Source organism: Balaenoptera musculus, chromosome 14, assembly GCF_009873245.2.
Source record: "Balaenoptera musculus isolate JJ_BM4_2016_0621 chromosome 14, mBalMus1.pri.v3, whole genome shotgun sequence".
Classification (NCBI taxonomy): domain Eukaryota; kingdom Metazoa; phylum Chordata; class Mammalia; order Artiodactyla; family Balaenopteridae; genus Balaenoptera; species Balaenoptera musculus.
Window position 1 is genome coordinate 4,335,692 of NC_045798.1, and position 20,129 is coordinate 4,355,820.

Here is a 20,129-nt window from a genome sequence, read left to right on the forward strand (position 1 = left end):
TTTAAAAATACCATCTAATTTTCTGTATCACTGCTTAATGCTTCTAAAAACCAGAAAAGTGAGCAAGGTTGGAGTTGGTCTCAATGACTCTCTTAAAATGTGTACCATATGAATAGTGTAAATTTCAGCCAAACAACCAGATGGTTGGTCTAATTTACCCGCCCCAGCGTGAGGATGCTTGAAAATACCCAGATGTTTGACGTCACCAACACAGATAACGCTGGTGGACCCTGCATTCTCAGGATTGCTCATCCCATACTTGGCCCATGTAGTCCAGATTGATGGTAATTAGTCTTCTTTCTATGTGATTTTATTAACCCCTCTTAGCCATCTGGGATTTCTTTTAACTCTAGATCACAGTCACTGTAAAATTAGGATAAAGCTTTGACTTTCTAGTAAGTACGAAAGCTAATTCTTAGAAAAAATAACGTTAAGCTTATGCCATTAGAGAAAGGGTAAAGTTGATGGAGTGAAACAATGTGTGACTTTAGGAAAATCAGATACTGAATATAAAATTAAAGATGTCTAGTGTGTAATCCACAAAGGATGAATTATCTACATCTAAGGGTAAAATTTCCCTACTTTGGTTCATTATTTTGCTATTGCACTCCTAATCTTTTTATAAAATACACCAACAACTAAAGTGTATATTTTGAAAAGGCAACAACAAGTATTTTTCTAATGTCGTTCTTGATATCTTGTCAATAGAAAGAATATTATCTCTTAGGTGTTGTTCATTTAGCATTCAGCTTTCAAATTATGCCAGGAATCTACCATCTTGCAGGGAATGTATCATTTTACATGAACTGAGTGGTAGCTAATAGGAATATACTTAGTAGTAGTAGTAATAGTAAGACATAGAAAAACGGGCCAAGGAAATTACAGTACACAGTCATCATTTGAAATGTCAAGGTTAAAAGATAGTTTTTTCTACTATATATAGAATGGATAAACAACAAGTTCCTACTGTACAGCACAGGGAACTATATTCAATATCCTGTGAGAAACCATAATGGAAAAGAATATTTAAAAGAATATATACTTGTGTATAACTGAATCACTTTGTTGTACAGCAAAAATGAACACAACATTGTAAATCAACAATACTTCAATTTTAAAAAAATGTTTTTTAAAGATAGTTTTTTGTTTGCCAAACCATGTATCCAATGCTCTCTTTTATTGTTTTGCAAAGTTGATTCTGTATAGAAAATGCAAATTTTATCCATTTTTCCAGTGGTTCATCAGTCATCACAAGATGTTAGCATGTTGAGATCCAGTAATTAGTTATCATTTGACTGGCCCAGAATACCATTCAATCAGAAACAGACATATACATTTTAAACATGCTCTGATCTTTGCCTCTGCCCCAGTAGACCACAGAAAACAAAGTTATGGAGGTGCCTTAACATGTGGAAGTTTATTTGCAGATTGAAGGGTAGGGGAACCATTTCTGCCCCAAGTCTAAGCAGACAAAAAGCATCATAGGTACCTATTTCCTTAGTTGGTCTTTTAAAAATATATTTAAATCATTTTTCACAAAAACCTTGGCTTTCATTCAAACCATGTGCAACTTGGGGGAAAAAGTGACTTTGTCATCATGAATAGAAACTGTTGACTTTTTATGTCTTTGTGTTACTGAATAAGAGGAACTAAAAGCAAGAGAACTGAGCACTCGGGACTCATTGAGACCAACAATAAATTCAGGGGATTGAAGATAACCCAGAAATGAACTGAACTATATCAGCATCTGGAATTTTGCACTCAATTATAATGGAAATTAAATTATTCAAACTTTCCACCCCCCCACCCACCCCACTAAATTCAGGAAGTCCATGTTTGGTAAAGATGATGGTATGAACATAAGGAGTTATTTGTACTTGTTCCTCAAATGCCATTAAAATAGCAGTAAGTTGATTTTGTTTTTAAGATACTGACACACAAGGACAAGGAGATGCTGGAGGAGAAAACAGGAATGCAACTTAGGAGGGTGAGACACACTGAGACAGAGAGTGATGGCTGGGCCGCAGGCCAGCAGTGTGTAGAATGGGACACGACCCACTGTAGCTTATTCTACAAATCCACCCCCTCACTCCCACTCCCAAACTGGTGGTACCAGGTACCTCTGCAAGTGGGACATACAGGTGGGATGGCTAAAGATGTTTGATTCCCAGGTAAGAAGCCATTAAAAATTATCTGGACATGGCCAGCAGGCACATGAAAAGATGCTCGATATTGCTAATTATTAGAGAAATGCAAATCAATACTGCCATGAGGTACCACCTCACAGCAATCAAAATGGCAATCATCAAAAAATCCACAAACAATAAATGCTGGAGAGGGTGTGGAGAGAAGGGAACCCTCCTACACTGTTGGTGGGAATGTAAGTTGGTGCAGCCACTATGGTGAACAGTATGGAGGTTCCTCAGAAAACTAAAAATAGAACTACCATAGGATCCAGCAATCCCACTCTTGGGCATATATCCAGACAAAACTCTAATTCGAAAAGATATATCACCCTTATGTTCATAGCGGCGCTATTCACAATAGCCAAGCCATGGAAACAACCTAAATGTCCATTGACAGAATAGATAAAGAAGATGTGGTACCTATATACGATGGAATATTACTCAGCCATTGAAAAGAATGAAATAATGCCATTTGCAGCAACATGGATGCAACTAGAGATTATCATACTAAGTGAAGTAGGTCAGACAAAGACAAATACCATATGATGTCACTTATATGTGGGATCGAAAATATGACACAAATGAACTTATCTACGAAACAGAAACAGAGTCACGGACATAGAGAACAGACTGGTGGTTGCCAAGGGGGAGGGGAGGTAGGGGAGGGATGGAGTGGGAGTTTGGGATTCGCAGATGCAAACTATTATATACAGAAAGGATAAACAACAAGGTCCTACTGTATAGCACAGGGAACTATATTCAATGTCCTATGATAAACCATCATGGAAAAGAATATTTAAAAAAGAATGTATATACATATACATATATAATATGAATGAATATATATATATATAATACATATATTTGCATAAGTGAATCACTTTGCTGTACAGAAATTAACACATTGTAAATCAACTATACTCCAATATAAAATAAAAATTAAAAAAATAAATTACAAAAAAAGCTTCTTTAAGACTTATGATCTCCAGTGATGATGTTGAAGGCCTTACTCAGAGTGTGGTTCCTAGAACAACAGGAGTCACCGGGGACTGAGTAGAAACACAAGTCCTCAGGCCCAACCCCAGACCTACCGAATCAGAAACTTTGGGCATGCGGCACGTGATTGATGTTTAACGAGGTGATTCACGTGTGCTAACGATTGGGACTCTCCACTCTGGATGATTTCTCAGCCTTGTGGAAGGTGTGAACTTTTGCCCAACTGGCTATAATCAAGAAAGAAACAAAGATGGGTGTGGAAGGGAAAAAGAACTGAGACGGACTTCAGAAAAGAGTAGACTCAATTGTTGACTGCACCTGATGGAAAAAAAAACCCCTGAATATTCTTCCTGCTCCCTAAGCAATTAAGGGGCACTTTTCAGGAGTCACTGGTAATCAGTAAAGTACATTCAGGAAGACCATGAACAATCGGGCCCAACAGAGTGAAATTTCAACATCTAAAATAATAGACATAGCATGGAAAGTTTCCAAACCAGTAAGGAAGATGGGAATAAAAAAAATTGTGAAGAGCTGGAACAGGAGAAAAAGTAAGAATTGAAAAGAAGATGTAAGCAAAGTGAAATATGTATCATCTTAACGGTGGACAGCAAAAAGACTATTTCAGCATCCCCCAAGTTCTGGCCATCAAAGTTTGTCTTAATCATGACATCCATGTATGAAGATGTCAATGGTATGTAGCATGAATCAGGAAAAATAGAGGTTACAGAATTTGATAAAATAAAACCTTTAAAACCACTTATGGGGACTTCCCTGGTGGCGCAGTGGTTAAGAATCCGCCTGCCAATGCAGGGGACACAGGTTTGAGCCCTGGTCCGGGAAGATCCCACATGCGGTGGAGCAACTAAGGCCGTGCCACAACTACTGAGTCTGCGTTCTAGAGCTCGTGAGCCACAACTACTGAAGCCTGTGTGCCACAACTACTGAGCCTGCGCTCTAGAGCCCGCGAATCACAACTACTGAGCCCAAGTGCCACAACTACTGAAGCCCACACGCCTAGAGCCCGTGCTCTGCAACAAAAGTCACCGCAACAAAGAGTAGCCCCTGCTCGCCACAACTACAGAAAGCCCGCGCGCAGCAACGAAGACCCAACACAGACAAAAATAAATAAATAAATAAATTTATAAAAAAAAAACAAAACAAAAAAGAAACCACTTATGGTTACTTATGGTTACCAAGGGGAAAAGAGGGGGGAGGGACAAATTGGGAGATTGGGATTGACATATACACACTACTATATATAAAATAGATAACTAATAAGGACCTAATGTATAACACAGGGAACTCTACTCAATACTCTGTAATGACCTATATGGGAAAAGAATCTAAAAAAGAGTGGATATATGTATATGTATAACTGATTCACTTTGCTGTACAACAGAAACTAACACAACATTGTAAATCAATTATACTCCAATAAATTAATTTAAAAAAGGGTGAATTAGATAGTTCTGTACTAACCTGGAATGATGTTCACTGTATGTTAAAAAACAAAGCAAACAGATATCAAACGGTAAATGTGATCTCATTTATGCGAAAGCAAAAACTTCATATGGAAAAGATTATCAAGAAGGATGTATACCAAATAGTTAATAATGATTATCACTCTAGAGTGGAAATAAGAAGGAATTTCTCTTAAAAAAACCCCCACACACCTGCCAAAATTCCTATGAAAGCCTTATAAACCCTCCTTCAAGGGAATGCACCAAACTCATTTTACTGTCAGCCCTATTATGTATTTAAATGTTTGCATATTCAGTACATTTCTTGTTAGGGAAAATGTTTTCTTTGCATTTATGGTAATTTATTTTACTCTCTGTTAAGCTGTAAAGCGCAAATCATCGGTCGCATTAGCACGGAATGTGTGAATACTAAAATGTTTCTCTCCTACAATCTCCAGCTCTTAATAATTGACCCTTCCTCCCAATTGAAACTGTCAGTTCATTGGTTCTCTCTAATGATCTCCAAATACTAATCACTTACTACCTCTCATGCACCAAGAATTATCACCGGAGTTTGAAAAGCCATATAAATGTCTCCCATACAGTTGGTAATAACATTTTCTAAACTGCGATCAAACACAATCCAAAACCCCTCTAGAGCTGATTGGCTTTTTTTTTTTTTTTTTTAAACGAAGATGCTTCACGCTCCTCTTTCTTTTTTTTTTTTTTTTTAATATTTTATTTATTTATTTATTTATTTATGGCTGTGTTGGGTCTTCGTTTCTGTGTGAGCGCTTTCTCCAGTTGCGGCAAGTGGGGGCCACTCTTCATCGCGGTGCGCGGGCCTCTCACTATCGCGGCCTCTCTTGTTGCGGAGCACAGGCTCCAGACGCGCAGGCTCAGTAATTGTGGTTCACGGGCCCAGTCGCTCCGCGGCATGTGGGATCCTCCCAGGCCAGGGCTCGAACCCGTGTCCCCTGCATTGGCAGGCAGATTCTCAACCACTGCGCCACCAGGGAAGCCCGAGCTGATTGGCTTTAACCTTCTACTTCCTCATCCTGTGTGTCTGGTGGTACAAGGAGAAAAGTGGCATTTGGGACTCATTTTAGTTGATATCCAGGTTTAACAAGCTTTGGATTTTGACGAGGGGGCCATCCATCCTGGCTCCATCACTCAGGTGCTCTAAGACCTTGGGGAATTCACTTCCCCTCTCTAAGCCTGAGTTTTCTCATCTACAGAATGGTAATAGTAATAATACTTTACTCCATAGGGCTGCCAGGTGGTCTCAGTGAGATGAAACACGTGAAGCATGAGGTAGAGTATTTGTATCATAATATACCAAATGGTTAATAGTGGTAGTTTTGTCATTGTCTGGCAAGAAATGACTTTCAGATATCCCTGTGCATTGAAACCTCTCCAGCTGTGTGAATCTGCATGGGAAACCATTCTTAGAGCGCTTTAACTTTCCTGTTGTAGATTTCCTTTCTTTTTTAAAATATTTTTTTATTGAAGTAGAGTTGATTTACAATGTCGTGTTAATTTCTGCTGTACAGCAAAGTGATTCAGTTACACGTAGATATACACACGTTTTTAAATATTCTTTTCCATGATGATTTATCACAGGAGATTGAATATAGCTCCCTGTGCTCTACAGTAGGACCTTGTTGTTTATCCATTCTCTATAGAATAGTTTGCATCTGCTGACCCCAACCTCCCACTCCATCCCTCCCCCCAATCCCTCCCCCCTGGGCAACCACCAGTCTGTTCTCTATGTCTGTGAGTCTGTTTCTGTTTTGTAGATAGGTTCCTTTGTGCCATATTTTAGATTCCACATATGAGTGATATCATATGATATCAATTTGTCTTTCTCTGTCTGACTGACTTCACTTAGTATGATCATCTCTAGTTGCATCCATGTTGCTGCAAATGGCAGTATTTTGCTGTAGATTTCCTTTTTTATCCCTTCTGCAAATGCTATTTTGAATCTCTACTGTGTACACCAATGACTGGCAGTAACGCAAAGGTGCCTAAGTGTTACCCTGTCCCTGAAGCGGGGCTGGCGATGTGGGAAGGGGGTTTCACCTCTGTGTTCCTGTCCTTTCACAAGGCTCTTCCTCCCAAAATTCCCCACAACGTCCAGTCTTCTGATGCTTCCCTTCCTTCCATTTCACAGAGATCAATAAATCCTGTCTTCAGCTAAATATCATGTGGAAAAGATTTCATGGACTCTAAACTTTTAAAGATTTGTTAATATGCTCCCATCCCAGGAGAATTTGCTTTTCTATATGATCATTGACTTGGTACCCAAAAAAGCATGAATCACCACGGATGATAGCACCTCAAGCACTGAGGGATAAAGGAATTTTGTGGTAACCCTCAAATCAAACTCCAGAGGAGACCACATCTTTGGCTGGTCCCCAGTCTAAAGCTCCTCCTTCACAAGAAGGCAAAGTTGAACCAGAGACCTTCAAAGGGTCTTTGCTCTCTCTTAAAAGGATGATGTAATGACTGGCATCTAATCCTCAGGTTGTGAACTTTGAGAGGATCACAGGACTGGAGAAAGAGACATTTTTTTCTTCCTGGAAAACTCTTACACATGCTTCAGGACCCAGTCAATGCTGCCCTCATTAGGGAGTTTCCACATAGAAACTAACTACCCTGGTCTTGAATGAGTGGAACGTTTCTGTATAGAATAAAGGGGGGGAATTTACCAATTGTTCCAGTGAAATAAGGGAGGAAGAAAGAAGGCTGTCACTGGTGAGACAATGGAAGTCCATCCACTAAGAAAAGAGACCAGGAAAAAAATTTTGCCAGCATGTCCTTTGCATCATCATTATAATATATACAGATGGCTTTCTACCACAAGGACTTCTCTGCCGGAGAAGTATTTATGCTGGAGAAGTGTGCTAACCCAACTAGCAGTCTGATTTTGTACAGGCTGTAAGGTAAGAAAGTTTATCATTATTATTATTTACATTTTTAAATGCTTAGAGAATAAAGAAGGAAAAAGTAAAGAATAAAGAAGAGAAGAAGAAGAAGAAGGAGGGGGGAGGAGGAGGAGAAGGAGGAGAGGAAGAAGAAGTGGGAGAGGGAAGAAGGGGGAGGAGAAGAAGCAACGAAAACCGTATTTGGCCCACAAAGCCTAAAATATATACTATCTGGCCCTTTAGAGAAAATGTTTGCTGACTCATGCCCTAGATCAAGTAGTCTGTGCTGGGGCACTAACATCCCTGCGAGCAGCCCTCACTCAATCAGCAAGAGCAAGTGTTTCAAGCAAGAAATAGTTGAAGCTCCTTTTTAACTACTAGGCAGTGTCTTCATCCCTAGGCCAGGAAACTGATAGAGTCACTTCCATAACCTACTGGTCAAGGAGCCATTCAGCCAAGATTTAAGACGGGGGCGGGGCCATAGACTCCACCTCTCAATAGGAGGAGTGGGAAGGAACTTGAAACCACCCTTAAATGATCATATGGAATAAGGACTAAATCTCAGCCCTCCGTTGCCTTGTCACCTGGATGCTCTTACTCAGTGTACAACCTGAACCGCTGTACATGGCAGCCCTTCCAGGAGATGTCCACAAAAGAACCTCTCATGTCCTAAGTGAACAGTCATCCTTTGCAAGTGACTTCTTAATGCCAGAACAAGAAGAACAGCAGCTACACTGCAGAACACACTTTACTGATTTTCCAACTGACAAGAAAGATCTAGAGGCATTTAGAGTTATTTAAATCGTTTCCCAAATGTACGACTGTAGAGTTGCCTCTTGATACACGCTTTAGATGGATCCAGGAAATCATTTCAGATAATGCCATCTAACGGACCAAATGATACAATTAAGTTCCAGTTACCGTGTTCCATCCCACTTACGCCACGAATTGATGCCAATTTGAAGTTTAAATCACTCACGAGAGACTGATAAAGAAACACCTCTTTGATAAAACGGCACAACTGGGACTTTTTATGACTTCATGTTCAGCAACATAAATTCAACATTAATGGCTGAGCACGGAATAGATCTATGCACGTCTCCTGGGTAAATGAAAGCTACATTGCGTCTTGGTCCACTCAGTCAGAACCTCTGTGGGGTCCTCTAGAACTTGATCTTCTAAGGACAGTTTTGGTATTATTTTTTTCTAGATATTATGACACCTGGAAAAGAAACAGTACAAAGCCCAGAGCTCCAATATTTTGTAGACTACAAACCCCAAAATCATTCCTGAGGGGTTCACACACATATGTGCTCAAGAGATGAATGTAAGAGAAGATCCACGAAGACAGAAGAGAGACTTCAATTCAAACGTAGTGCAGTTTGGAAGTTAACAGAACGCTCCATCATTCAGGAGACATCTAAAATTAGAATGTCATCTTAAAAGAACATGGCCACTAAAAGCCCAGCATGGGATGAAGACACATTTTTTTCAGATCCCAAAGATGGACAAAATGAGTGAAAGGCTGTTACCTGAGAGAGGATATTTTTAAAGAATTTTAATTTATCAGATTTGGCTCCAAGTTTTTGTGGATTTTTTCCCCAAATTTTTAATTCACTTAAGTGAATAGTAATTAGTAGAAAAATAGCGTCTTATGTATTCTCTTGCAAATAAGAGTGGCTCTTTCATCCCATTTTGGGTGATTGAGTTATTCATGGATTAAAAGCCTTCTGGTAATTTCTGCAGAAAGAATGTCTCTCTGTTTTCAGTCCTAGCCACTCAACTCCATGTGTGACCACCATCTGAGTCAAGACCAGGTTTTAGAATTAGCCTGGGTGATAAGGGCTACTCCAAAGTTGTGACACTTTGCTCAGATAAGCTTGAGATGCTCATGTGTCTAATTTAATTGAATATTTTAGGCATGTATTCCATTCACACTCCTACTTTTTCATATGAGGCATTCTGGCAAACATTTGAGAAAGAAGTGGATGAATGGATGGAAAACTCAGGCAAATTTAAAAAGCTCTCTTTATTGCAGGACTTTTCAGAATCACTGCTATTGGGTTGGCCAAAAGGTTTGTTCGGGTTTTTCCTTAAGGTGTTACAGAAAACCCGAACAAACTTTTTGGCCAACCCAATATTTTTTAAAATTTATTTATTGAAGTATAGTTGAATTACAATGTTGTGTTAATTTCTGCTGTACAGCAAAGTAACTCAGTTATATATATATATACATACATTCTTTTCATATTCTTTTCCATGATGGTTTAACACAGGATATTGAATACAGTTCCCTGTGCTCTACAGTAAGACCTTGTTGTTTATCCATCCTACATATACCAGTCTGCATCTGTTAATCCCAAACTCCCACTCCTACCCTCTCCCACCCCTCCTCCCCCTTGGCAACCACCAGTCTATTCTCTATATCCCTGCAGAATCACTACTATTGTATTACGCCTGCTGAAACTCCAAGACAGGGATACAATTTGCATGGTCTCCCAGTGCCGATTGTGGAAGAGCTTTGATGCGACCAGGACTCTTGTCCTGCATGTTTCCTACTAAACTCTTGGGAGACCTGCCTGGATCTTACCCAGCCCCCTCACTTTACAGAGGAGGGAAGATGAGGTTGAGAGAAGAAAAGCAAAAACTCACTCAGATTTTCATCTTTGTTGCAGCAAGAACTACATTTACTCAAATCAATTGTTTTATTTTATTTAGTATCCTGTGTGATTCTCTTCAAATATCATAAACAGTGACTATTCAAGAGCAACCACCTTCACATAAATTTGCTGTTGCATCAAAACTACAATTCACAAGAAAGTTAGAGATACATGCACCCTTATGTTCATGGCAGCACTGTTCACAATAGCCAAGACATGGAAACAACCTAAATGTCCATCGACAGATGAATGGATAAAGAAGATGTGGTACATATATACAATGGAATATTACTCAGCCATAAAAAAAGAATGAAATAATGCCATTTGCAGCAACATGGATAGACCTAGAGATTATCATACTAAGTGAAGTAAGTCAGACAGAGAAAGACAAATACCATATGATATCACTTATAGGTGGAATCTAAAATATGACACAAATGAACTTATCTACAAAAGAGAAACAGACTCACAGACATAGAGAACAGACTTATGGTTGCCAAGGGGGAGGGATGGATTAGGAGTTTGGGATTAGCAGATGAATGGATAAACAAGGTCCTACTATATAGCACAGGGAACTATATTCAATATCCTGTGATAAACCATAATGGAAAAGAATATTAAAAAGAATATATATATATATATATGTATAACTGAATCACTTTGCTGTACAGCAGAAATTAGCACAACATTTTAAATCAACTATACTTCAATAAAAAGAGAAAGAATCAGGCTCTTAGTCATTAGGAGAACCCCCTGTTAAGAAAGCCATTACCCAGAACGGGCCCTGTTCCAGCTAAATGATTGAACAGTAAGGACCTTCTTCTTTCTTCCTCGCATTTTTTATACCCAACTTTGCACTTGAAAATAAAACATCTGTTTCTTTGATGGCAACTGTAGGCACTCTGGCATTTATCCCAATGATAATTAATGTTCTGTCCATGCCAAGGTCAGTGTTCACCTAACTGTCTCCTTTTGTGTTGGAATAATAGACAATAATCAAGAAATAGAAAAAATGTCCCCACGCAGGAGGGAAAAGTGGCTTGCAAGACCTAAGAAGGATAATTAGAATTTGCACACAAAGACCATTTTCAGGAACTCTCTGGTGGAAGAGAAGGGAAGGAAATTCACAATAAAGTAAATAGAGAATCCAACATAAAAGGCTTCTATTATGCATTATCTCTATAATGGATGCCTGGGCTTAAAGAGCTGTAATTAATTACAGACAATGACAAACGGTCAAGAAAAGCCAATGACAACGGTTCTGTTGGTTGACAGTCTACTGTGGTTTGAGGACATCTTGTCACATCAAGGCTGGCTAATTCATTAGAACTTTAGTCTTCACTGATGGAGCCTCCAAAGAGAAATTACTAGAAATATGGGAAAACTTCAGGGAAATTCATCCCAGTGACAATTGCAAACAGAGTGGATTTTGCAAGTTTGAGGGACTTCCCTCTCGACATGGCCGTCTCTTCGCCTGCACCGTGGGGCTCCAGCCAGGCATGGGGCTGCTGCTAGTTAATCATTTTAAAGGAATTATTTGAATTCAACTGAGAACAGTAGAATATAATCAAACTGTGGGAAAAAATAACAAGAAGCTGATGTCCCTAAATCTTGCGTGGAAAGAAACCGCCCCAAATTCTCATTGGCTTGGTGCACACTTATTTAGCCCAGATGCTTTGATGACAGTGGCGAACCAGCCAGGTGTGTGGTACCCACAGCACAAGTGGCCTGAAAAAGTGAATTTCCCGGAGTTCATGCTTGTCCAGAAACGGGGCAACATGAGTGGGAAAGGATTATTCTTCATTGGTTTTTCAAGCACAGAACAAAGATCTGGGTGACAAGATGTTACTTTCCTTTTAAAACTCAAAGAATGGTTTCCAGCAAATTTGCTTAGTTATTTGTTAGATATACAGAGTGGCAAATAGGGAAGGTGGCCTTTGCCCTCCCTCCTCAAGCCACCTGAAAGCCAAAGTTCCCTCTGTTCCTTGAATCCAAGCAAGCTTTTACTGAAGATAAATTCAGGGATGACATCTTGGCATCATAGGAATTTGCTGGTGAAATGCTAGGAAAGGTCAATTTCAACTGTATGAGCCAAAGGGCAAACTTCTTGGCGATGGGAGGAGAAACTGAACTGAAACTTTGGATATTTCGTCCAGGACATCACTCAGACTTAGCATAACTCCAGCCCCGTCGGAAGATGATGAATAAGTGATTAAGTGGGGAAGGTCTCCAGGCAGAAGCTGAGCGGCTGGGAGGGGATCTGCAGACGCTACATCCTCCCTTACGCTCCAGAGACCCCCTTCTCCTTCTCCTGGGATAAAGAGGGGAGTGGGGAAGGAAGTCAGGGGCTGTGTTCAGGTTCTCAAAGAAAAAAAAAAATAAGGCAGAGCTGGGAAAGGTAAACGATTAAGGAGGATAATAAGCGTTTGATGAGAATGTTGATTTAGTTCTTGACGAAATCTCTTAGCCTGGTAGAAAGCAGTGCAAACAAAGGCATTCTTGTACTCTATCAGAACTAGCCAGGAAACTCTGCTCAATATTATGTAACAATCTAAATGGAAAAAGAATCTGAAAAAGAATAGATATGTGTATATGTATAACTGAATCACTTTGCTGTAAACCTGAAACTAACACGACATTGTTCATCAACTATACTCCACTATAAAATAAAAAGTTAAAACAAAAAAACAAAAAAAAACTAGCAACAGGGAATTCCCTGGCAGTCCAGTGGTTAGGGCTCAGAGCTCTACTGCTGAGGGCCCGGGTTTGATCCCTGGTCAGGGAACTAAGATCCCACAAGCCGTGCAGTGCCGCCAAAAACAAAAACAAAAACAAAAACCAGCCACAAATAGCACACACAGTGACATCTATATGAATGAAAATGCCCCATAAAAGTAAGGAATGATTCACCCCGAACCAAGGTCAGGTTACCTCTGAGTTAGGTGCTGAAATTGTTGAGGGGAGAAGAGATAAGATTAAGGCTAGACTCTTAAAGAGATTTAGTCACATAGTCAAAGTTTAACTTTACATTAAATCATGCAAGCAGTTCCAGCGTAATTAAGCATTAATTTAAATAGATTTTAACGTAATAGCAAAAGGGCTCTTTATAGCCAGGAGCAGTAAAATATTTTAAAAATATTTACAAAGTCCTTTGCAAGTGTTCCAAATCATCCATATGTCTACAAGCCACACTTCAAGCCAACAATCATCATTTGTTATTTTTCAAAGTCCATAAAGCTCCATTAATTAGGATTCCATTATTGATGCAGAAACTGGGAACAATTAATTTAATTGGGGATCAACAAAACCTTTGTCTTGTCTAAGATGGAAAGGTTTGGTGAGCCAGGAAATAAAGAGGATTGTGGCTATTTAAATTAAGATGGAAGCACTGTTTTAAATGGCATCATATCTGCATATAAATGATAGTAACAATAATAATAACTACAAAAGCAAGTGGTTCTGCTCATCTGTCTCCCGAAAAGCATCATAAAGTCTTCACCTTGGACATCATCGTTAAATCGTCACGCAAGTTCAGAGCAGACATCTAAAACGCACCAGTCCCTATACCTCTTTTAATTCATTCGAACAGGCCTTTTGATTCTAAGAGTCTGAATTTTATATTCAAAACCCAGTCTCCTAGAAGAGGCAGCTCAGGGCAGTGGCAAAGATCATGGGATCTGGACCCACACAAACTGAGTGAGGTGGGCCTTTCTTTTTTGCTGCTGTGTGACCTGAAGCCACGTGCTTGGAGTCTCTGGGCTTCACTTTGTTTATCTGTCAAGTGGGGGTGATGGTAATGCCTATTTCACATCTATTGTTGGGACTCTATGAGCCACTATAAACAAAGCACAGTGATGGTGCCTTGCTTCCTGGGAAGCACCGCGTGAAGACGAGCTTTATTGTTATTTATTACCTTGTTACATAAAAATGCTGTTCGTGGCTGTACTTCTGGTCCTTCTGCCAGTGCAATGCGTTAACACTGAATTCTGCTCTCTAGCGTTCAGGGGGCAAGGTGCTTAGGCTCTGTGTTCGTTTCCTCTTGCTTCTGTAACCAGCCCCCATAAACTCAGCAGCTTAAGAAAACCCACACATTTATTATCTTATCGTTCTAGAGATCTGTAGCCGTAAAATCATGGTGCCGGCAGGGCTGTGTTCCTTGTGGACGCTCTAGGGGAGGACCCCTTTCCCTGCCTTTTCCAGCTTCTAGGGACCAGCATCCCTTGGCTTTTGTTCTATCATCATCATGACCTCTGCTTCCATTGTCACATCTTTGATTCTGACCTCCCACCTCCCTCTTATAAGGACCTTTGTGATTCTATTGGTTCTACCTGGATAAACCATGAATTATCCCAAGATAACTGTATATCATGATTCTTAGTTTAATCAACTTGCCAAGTCCCATTTCCCACATAAGGTAGCATGTTCACAGGTTCCGAGGATTAGGACTGGACCATCTTTAGGGGAAATCATTCTGCTTCTCACAGAGACACAGGTTTCTAAGCCCTTAATTTCATCCTTTTTCTCCTAAACATGTTCCTCTCTCCCACAATCTTGTTCCTCCTGGTAAACAGCGGCAGCTTTACTAAATGTATTTTTAATGACCAAAAAATGTCCATGACTCTGATAAATGTCTTAAAGTTATGGCACCCTTGCTTGACATTAAAAAAAAAAGAGCCTATTAAGCAAATGAACATTTACAAAAAAAGAAAGAGAGGAAGAAAAAAAGAGAGAAAAAGAGAGAAAGAAAGAAAAAGAGAAAGAAAGGAAGAAAGAAGGAAGGAAAGAGGGAGGGAGAAAGAAAGAAAGAGAGAAAGAGAGAAAGAAAGAAGAAAGAAAGGAAGGAAGGAAGAAACAAAGAGGGAAAGAAAATAAACAAATGTCTCTCATTAGCCAAAAAGGGCTTTCAATCTTACCCAACTTAAATTTTCTTCTTTCATGCTCATCAATAAATATGATGAAATAAAAGTTTCAGTCAAATTATCAAATTTTGCAAGGAACTATGTAGAGATGAGACAAAGGCCACATCAGTTAGGCCAGACTTTGGGAAAAGAGATGGCTGCCATTTTTAAGTTGTTCTGGGATCATATGACCACCCAACATTTTATTTAAATAAAATGATTTCCCTAAAGGAGACTTCATTGATTCATTTAGAGTTCGAAGGCAAGTCATAGCATTGACCTTGACCTGACCTGTGTCCTCCACCATATGTGGAGGTCACTGTGCTCAGGGAATTTGGAATGACAGCTTCTGTCTTTACAAAAGAAAATGGGGAAATGTGTATTTTGACATGATGTGGTCTTCCAATTATGTTTCCCCCAGAGGGCTGAGAGCATTTCTTTATTATAACTTTAAAAAAGAACCACAACTGTAACTGACTTTTGTGAACAATTTCTTTGAACATCTAAATTCTGTAGGATATTAAAGTATTTTCTCGACCAGGGACAGAAGAACCTGTAGTCGTCTGCATGGATATGAGAGCTTAGTGGTGCCAGCTGACCTTCCTAGTCAAGAAGACCAAGGTCAATGAAAAACTAAGACACAAGCAAAGTGACTTCCCTGGTGGCGCAGTGGTTAAGAATCCGCCTGCCAATGTAGGGGACATGGGTTCGAGCCCTGGTCCGGGAAGATCCCACATGCTGCGAAGCAACTAAGCCCATGTGCCACAACTACTGACTCCCGTGTGCCACAACTACTGAGCCCGCATGCCACAACTACTGAAGCCTGCATGCATAGAGCCCGTGCTCTGCAGCAAGAGGAGCCACCACAATGAGAAGTCCGTGCGCCGCAACAAACAGTAGCTCCCACTCGCCGCAACTGGAGAAAACCTGCGCGCAACAAAAAAGACCTAATGCAGCAAAAAAAAAAAAAAGACACAAGGAAAGTAGGCTTGGTGTTTGAGTCACAATTCAGGGTCCTCTATAGATGCATCCAATATACTTGCTGCTGCTGCATCATCCACATGACGGAAGACGGAGTTCGGAACCTTCAAAGTTTGGTGGATGCCTTCTACGAGGCTGTAGAAGGACTGCCTGAAATATCACCGGCTGTCCATACCTGGGCACGGACCCACAGACACTCTCAAGGTTTTTATGTGCCTCCAGGCAGTCAAAGCTTCCCAGAAGTTGATCTGGAGTCTGTGCAGTTGGGGACCTTCCATCTGTGGCCCTGGAAGGTGCATGATCCTTTTTTTTAAGGGCAACACAGAAAGTTTGATACTGCTGCTTCTTATCACACAGCAGTCTGGTCACCTCTTCCCTTTCTTTCTTAATGTCTTTTTCATCATAGGAAAATTCACAGACAAGTTGTCTTCCTTGACTTTGGTTTTGGAATCATCAATCACTTTTCACAACAGGGTCACCGTGTAGAGGCAGTCCTCATCCTGGACCATCAATTTGGTTGATGGAGGGACCATCATATCCAAGAGGGACTCGTGGGCTTTTTGCCATCGTGTGTCACTTGGTTTGGGAACAGGGGCCAGAAGCACGATGAGATATTCAGAATCCAACACAAAGTCTTCTTTGCTCGCAGTACTGATCAGTACCCAAGTGAAGACGTGGACTTCTAATCCAGGCTCTCCAGGTGCGTCCTCAGAGAGCTGTAGGCAGCACCTGCGGATGCCAGGTCACTCTCGATCCATGCTGGCTGCTCTGTTTCTGTGCCCATCATGCTCCCCGCTCCCCAGCGGCTGTCTTGCAGGATACTTGGCTTGTCCAATTCAAAGTGAGCACAAAGGATGTTGGGTCAACTCCGAAGGTGGGAAAGGTCTCCTGTACCTTCCCTTTTGCAACATCCCTAACTCCTACCATACTCTGGGTCATTATCATTTTTTTAAAATAAATAAATAAATTTATTTATTTATTTGGCTGCATTGGGTCTTCATTGCTGCGCACGGGCTTTCTCTAGTTGTGGCGAGCGGGAGCTACTCTTCTTTGCGGTGCGCAGGCTTCTCATTGCGGTGGCTTCTCTTGTTGCGGAGCACGGGCTCTAGGCGCGCAGGCTCAGTAGTCGTGGCACGCGGGCTCTAGAGCACAGGCTCAGTAGTTGTGGCGCACGGGCTTAGTTGCTCCACAGCATGTGGGATCTTCCCAGAGCAGGGCTCGAACCCGTGTCCTCTGCATTGGCAGGCGGATTCTTAACCACTGCGCCACCAGGGAAGTCCTCTTTTTAAAAACAATTTATTTATTTTTTAATCTTCTGGTTGCGCTGTGCATGGCATGTGGGATCTTAGCTCCCCGACCAGGCATTGAATCCGTGCGCCCTGCAGTGGAAGCATGGAGTCTTAACCACTGAACTGCCAGGGAAGTCTCTGGGCCATTCTCTTTATGAGGCTTTCAGCAAAGGTACTGAGTTTCCCCAGCTCATCAGAGAGGCCAACACAGGAATCCAAGGCCCCCACTTTGAAGTCAAGAATAGTGAATTTGGTATCATCAGACAGGTTGGACTTCGCGGTTACTATCTTCTTGTAAATTTTCCTTATTGCCAAGGGCAGAAATTAAGCAAAACTCCCACATGCTTCCTGTCTTATTTTAATGCAGTTCCCAGAGCTAGCAGGACACTGGCTACACTTTGGGGGCTGCAGGCAGCGGTGGGCACGTGGCCAGAGTGCAGAGCCAAGCACACCGAGGGCTGCCAGGAGGCTGCGGCTTCTTGTCTTCAATTTTTATGTGTTGTCAAATATTTCAATTTTTCAAAACTTCCTGAATAGTTTGGAATCTCCGATGTATCCACGGGAAACACCATTTTGTTAGTTTTAGTCTCTGGGAAGCAGATGCTGGGAGAATTAGGAGCACACACAGTTTGGGAGGCAATGCCCACATGGAAGATTAAAGAGGAAGCAGAATTGAGCAGAGAGGACTTGGGAAATGGATCTGATAAAGTTTCAGCCAACACAGTGGGGAGGTCCAGAGGCAGAGTTTCCCCACTGGAGGAGTCCTGAACTGGACAGAAGTAACCAGACCCTGCATCCCTGCTGTGATTTGCTCAGTAATTGGCTGGCTGACTGGGAAAAGGGGAAACCAAGGCAGATCCAGAAAGCAACAGGTGGAGCCTGTCCACTAAGGGGACCACTTGCAGCGAAGTGGCACCCCGTGGAGATCCAGGTGGCACACCTCCACAGCAGCTACAAAATATCTCTGTAAAGGGTCTACTTCCACTCCTTAGCAGGGCTTGCTTACTTGATGAGTCTTTTTCGGAGAAGCGGATTTCAGTCACTGATTCCCTCACTCATTTAACAGATATTTGCAGGGCTACGGTCTTCACCATCCCTGTGCCAAGGAGAGCATCACTGCCTTCCATGAGCTGGAACTCTAGTGGGCAGTCAGGCCACCACCCAGGGCTCCACGGCGGGGAATCAGGCTGCTAATGCAGGCGTCACAGGGCGCTGTGGTGTGTCAAGACCAGCTCTACGCCCAGTCTCCTGGACCAGGACTGACCTCCCAGTGGACGCGCAAAACCAACCTCTCTATCTGATCTTCCTGGTGGTTAAAAGTCTGGATGGCTGGGGACTTCCCTGGTGGTGCAGTGGTTAAGAATCCACCTGCCAATGCAGGGGACATGGGTTCAAGCCCTAGTCCAGGAAGATCCCACATGCCGCGGAGCAGCTAAGCCCATGAACCACAACTACTGAGCCCGAGTGCCGCAATTACTGAAGCCTGCGTGCCTAGAGCCCGTGCTCCACAACAAGAGAAGCCACCACAAAGAGAAGCCCGCGCACTCCAACGAAGAGTGGCCCCGCTCACCGCAACTAGAGAAAGCCCGCGTGCAGCAACAAAGACCCAATGCAGCCAAAAATTAATTAATTAACTTTTTTAAAAAGTCTGGATGACTGTAAATAAATGGTGTTACAACTGCCATGCCTACATTTTCTCTAAAACATACATGGCTGATTACTAAGATGAATCCCATTTCAGTTTCAGCTGGGATGTAAGAGTGGATGAGCAGATTTCTTCTCCTTAGGAATCCCCACATCGGTCAGCTGTAGGGAGCTGAGGTCCAAAATCAGGTAGACGTGGGGTCCGAGACGATGCGTGAGACCTCAAAGCCACGGCAAGGAGAGATACCAGAGGAGATGAAGGAAAAGGCCAACAGAGAGGGAAGCTAGAAATAAATCATAAAGATAACAGCCTAGACTTAGATACTTAACTCTAAGCCACACCCTAATCTATGTGAGAGGCATTAAGACATTTAATAGCGATGCTAATAATAACAGATGCTGTTATCCTTATTTTGCAAATGAGGAAACTGAGACTCTTTGGAAATGGAGCAGAAATGCAGAGAGAGACAGGACAAGTTGCATTCAGCTCCGGGGACAGGGTCTGAGAGACTAGCTACTGATAACCCCAAGGTGCAGTGAGATAAACTCCCGTGCAGGATAAGGTACATCTGGGCGCCCCAGGTGGTTCCCATGGGATTCCCCATTAGGAAGAGGAGTCAGGGTCCCTTTCCTCCACCCCCTGCCACCCAGGCTTGTGACAGCATTGGCTGATTGGTGCACAGACGCCCCCAGTCCCCACCTGGGCATCAGGCACAACTTACATGTATCAGCCATGGCTGGGCTGTCACTCTCATCATATTTGTGGGAGGTCCCTCACTTGAGTCTTTAGTGGGCACACAGTTTATTACTCTAGGATATTCGAATCGCCCACTGGCTGTCCAGAAATTGAAGAAATGTCACTCCAGGCACACATTTCACAAGTTACCATTTGCATTGGCCATGATCTTGGAGTACCTAATGCAGAGAAATCCTGCTGCGGATGGGAATGTGGGTGAAATTTAAGACGAGCCGCCTCCAAATGCAGACACCATGATGAATAGTGGGTGATAAAATGGTCATTTGGCAGATGGCTGGATGTGATAAAGGATGTACAATGGTTGGCCAGGGAGCCTTTTCGAGGAGGGAGG

At 41.8% G+C, this 20,129-nt stretch overlaps 1 pseudogene; it reads right to left on the reverse strand.

The window, feature by feature from the left end:
• Positions 1 to 16,074: 16,074 nt before the first annotated feature.
• On the reverse strand, positions 16,075 to 19,776 carry LOC118880022 (annotated as a pseudogene).
• Positions 19,777 to 20,129: the final 353 nt, after the last annotated feature.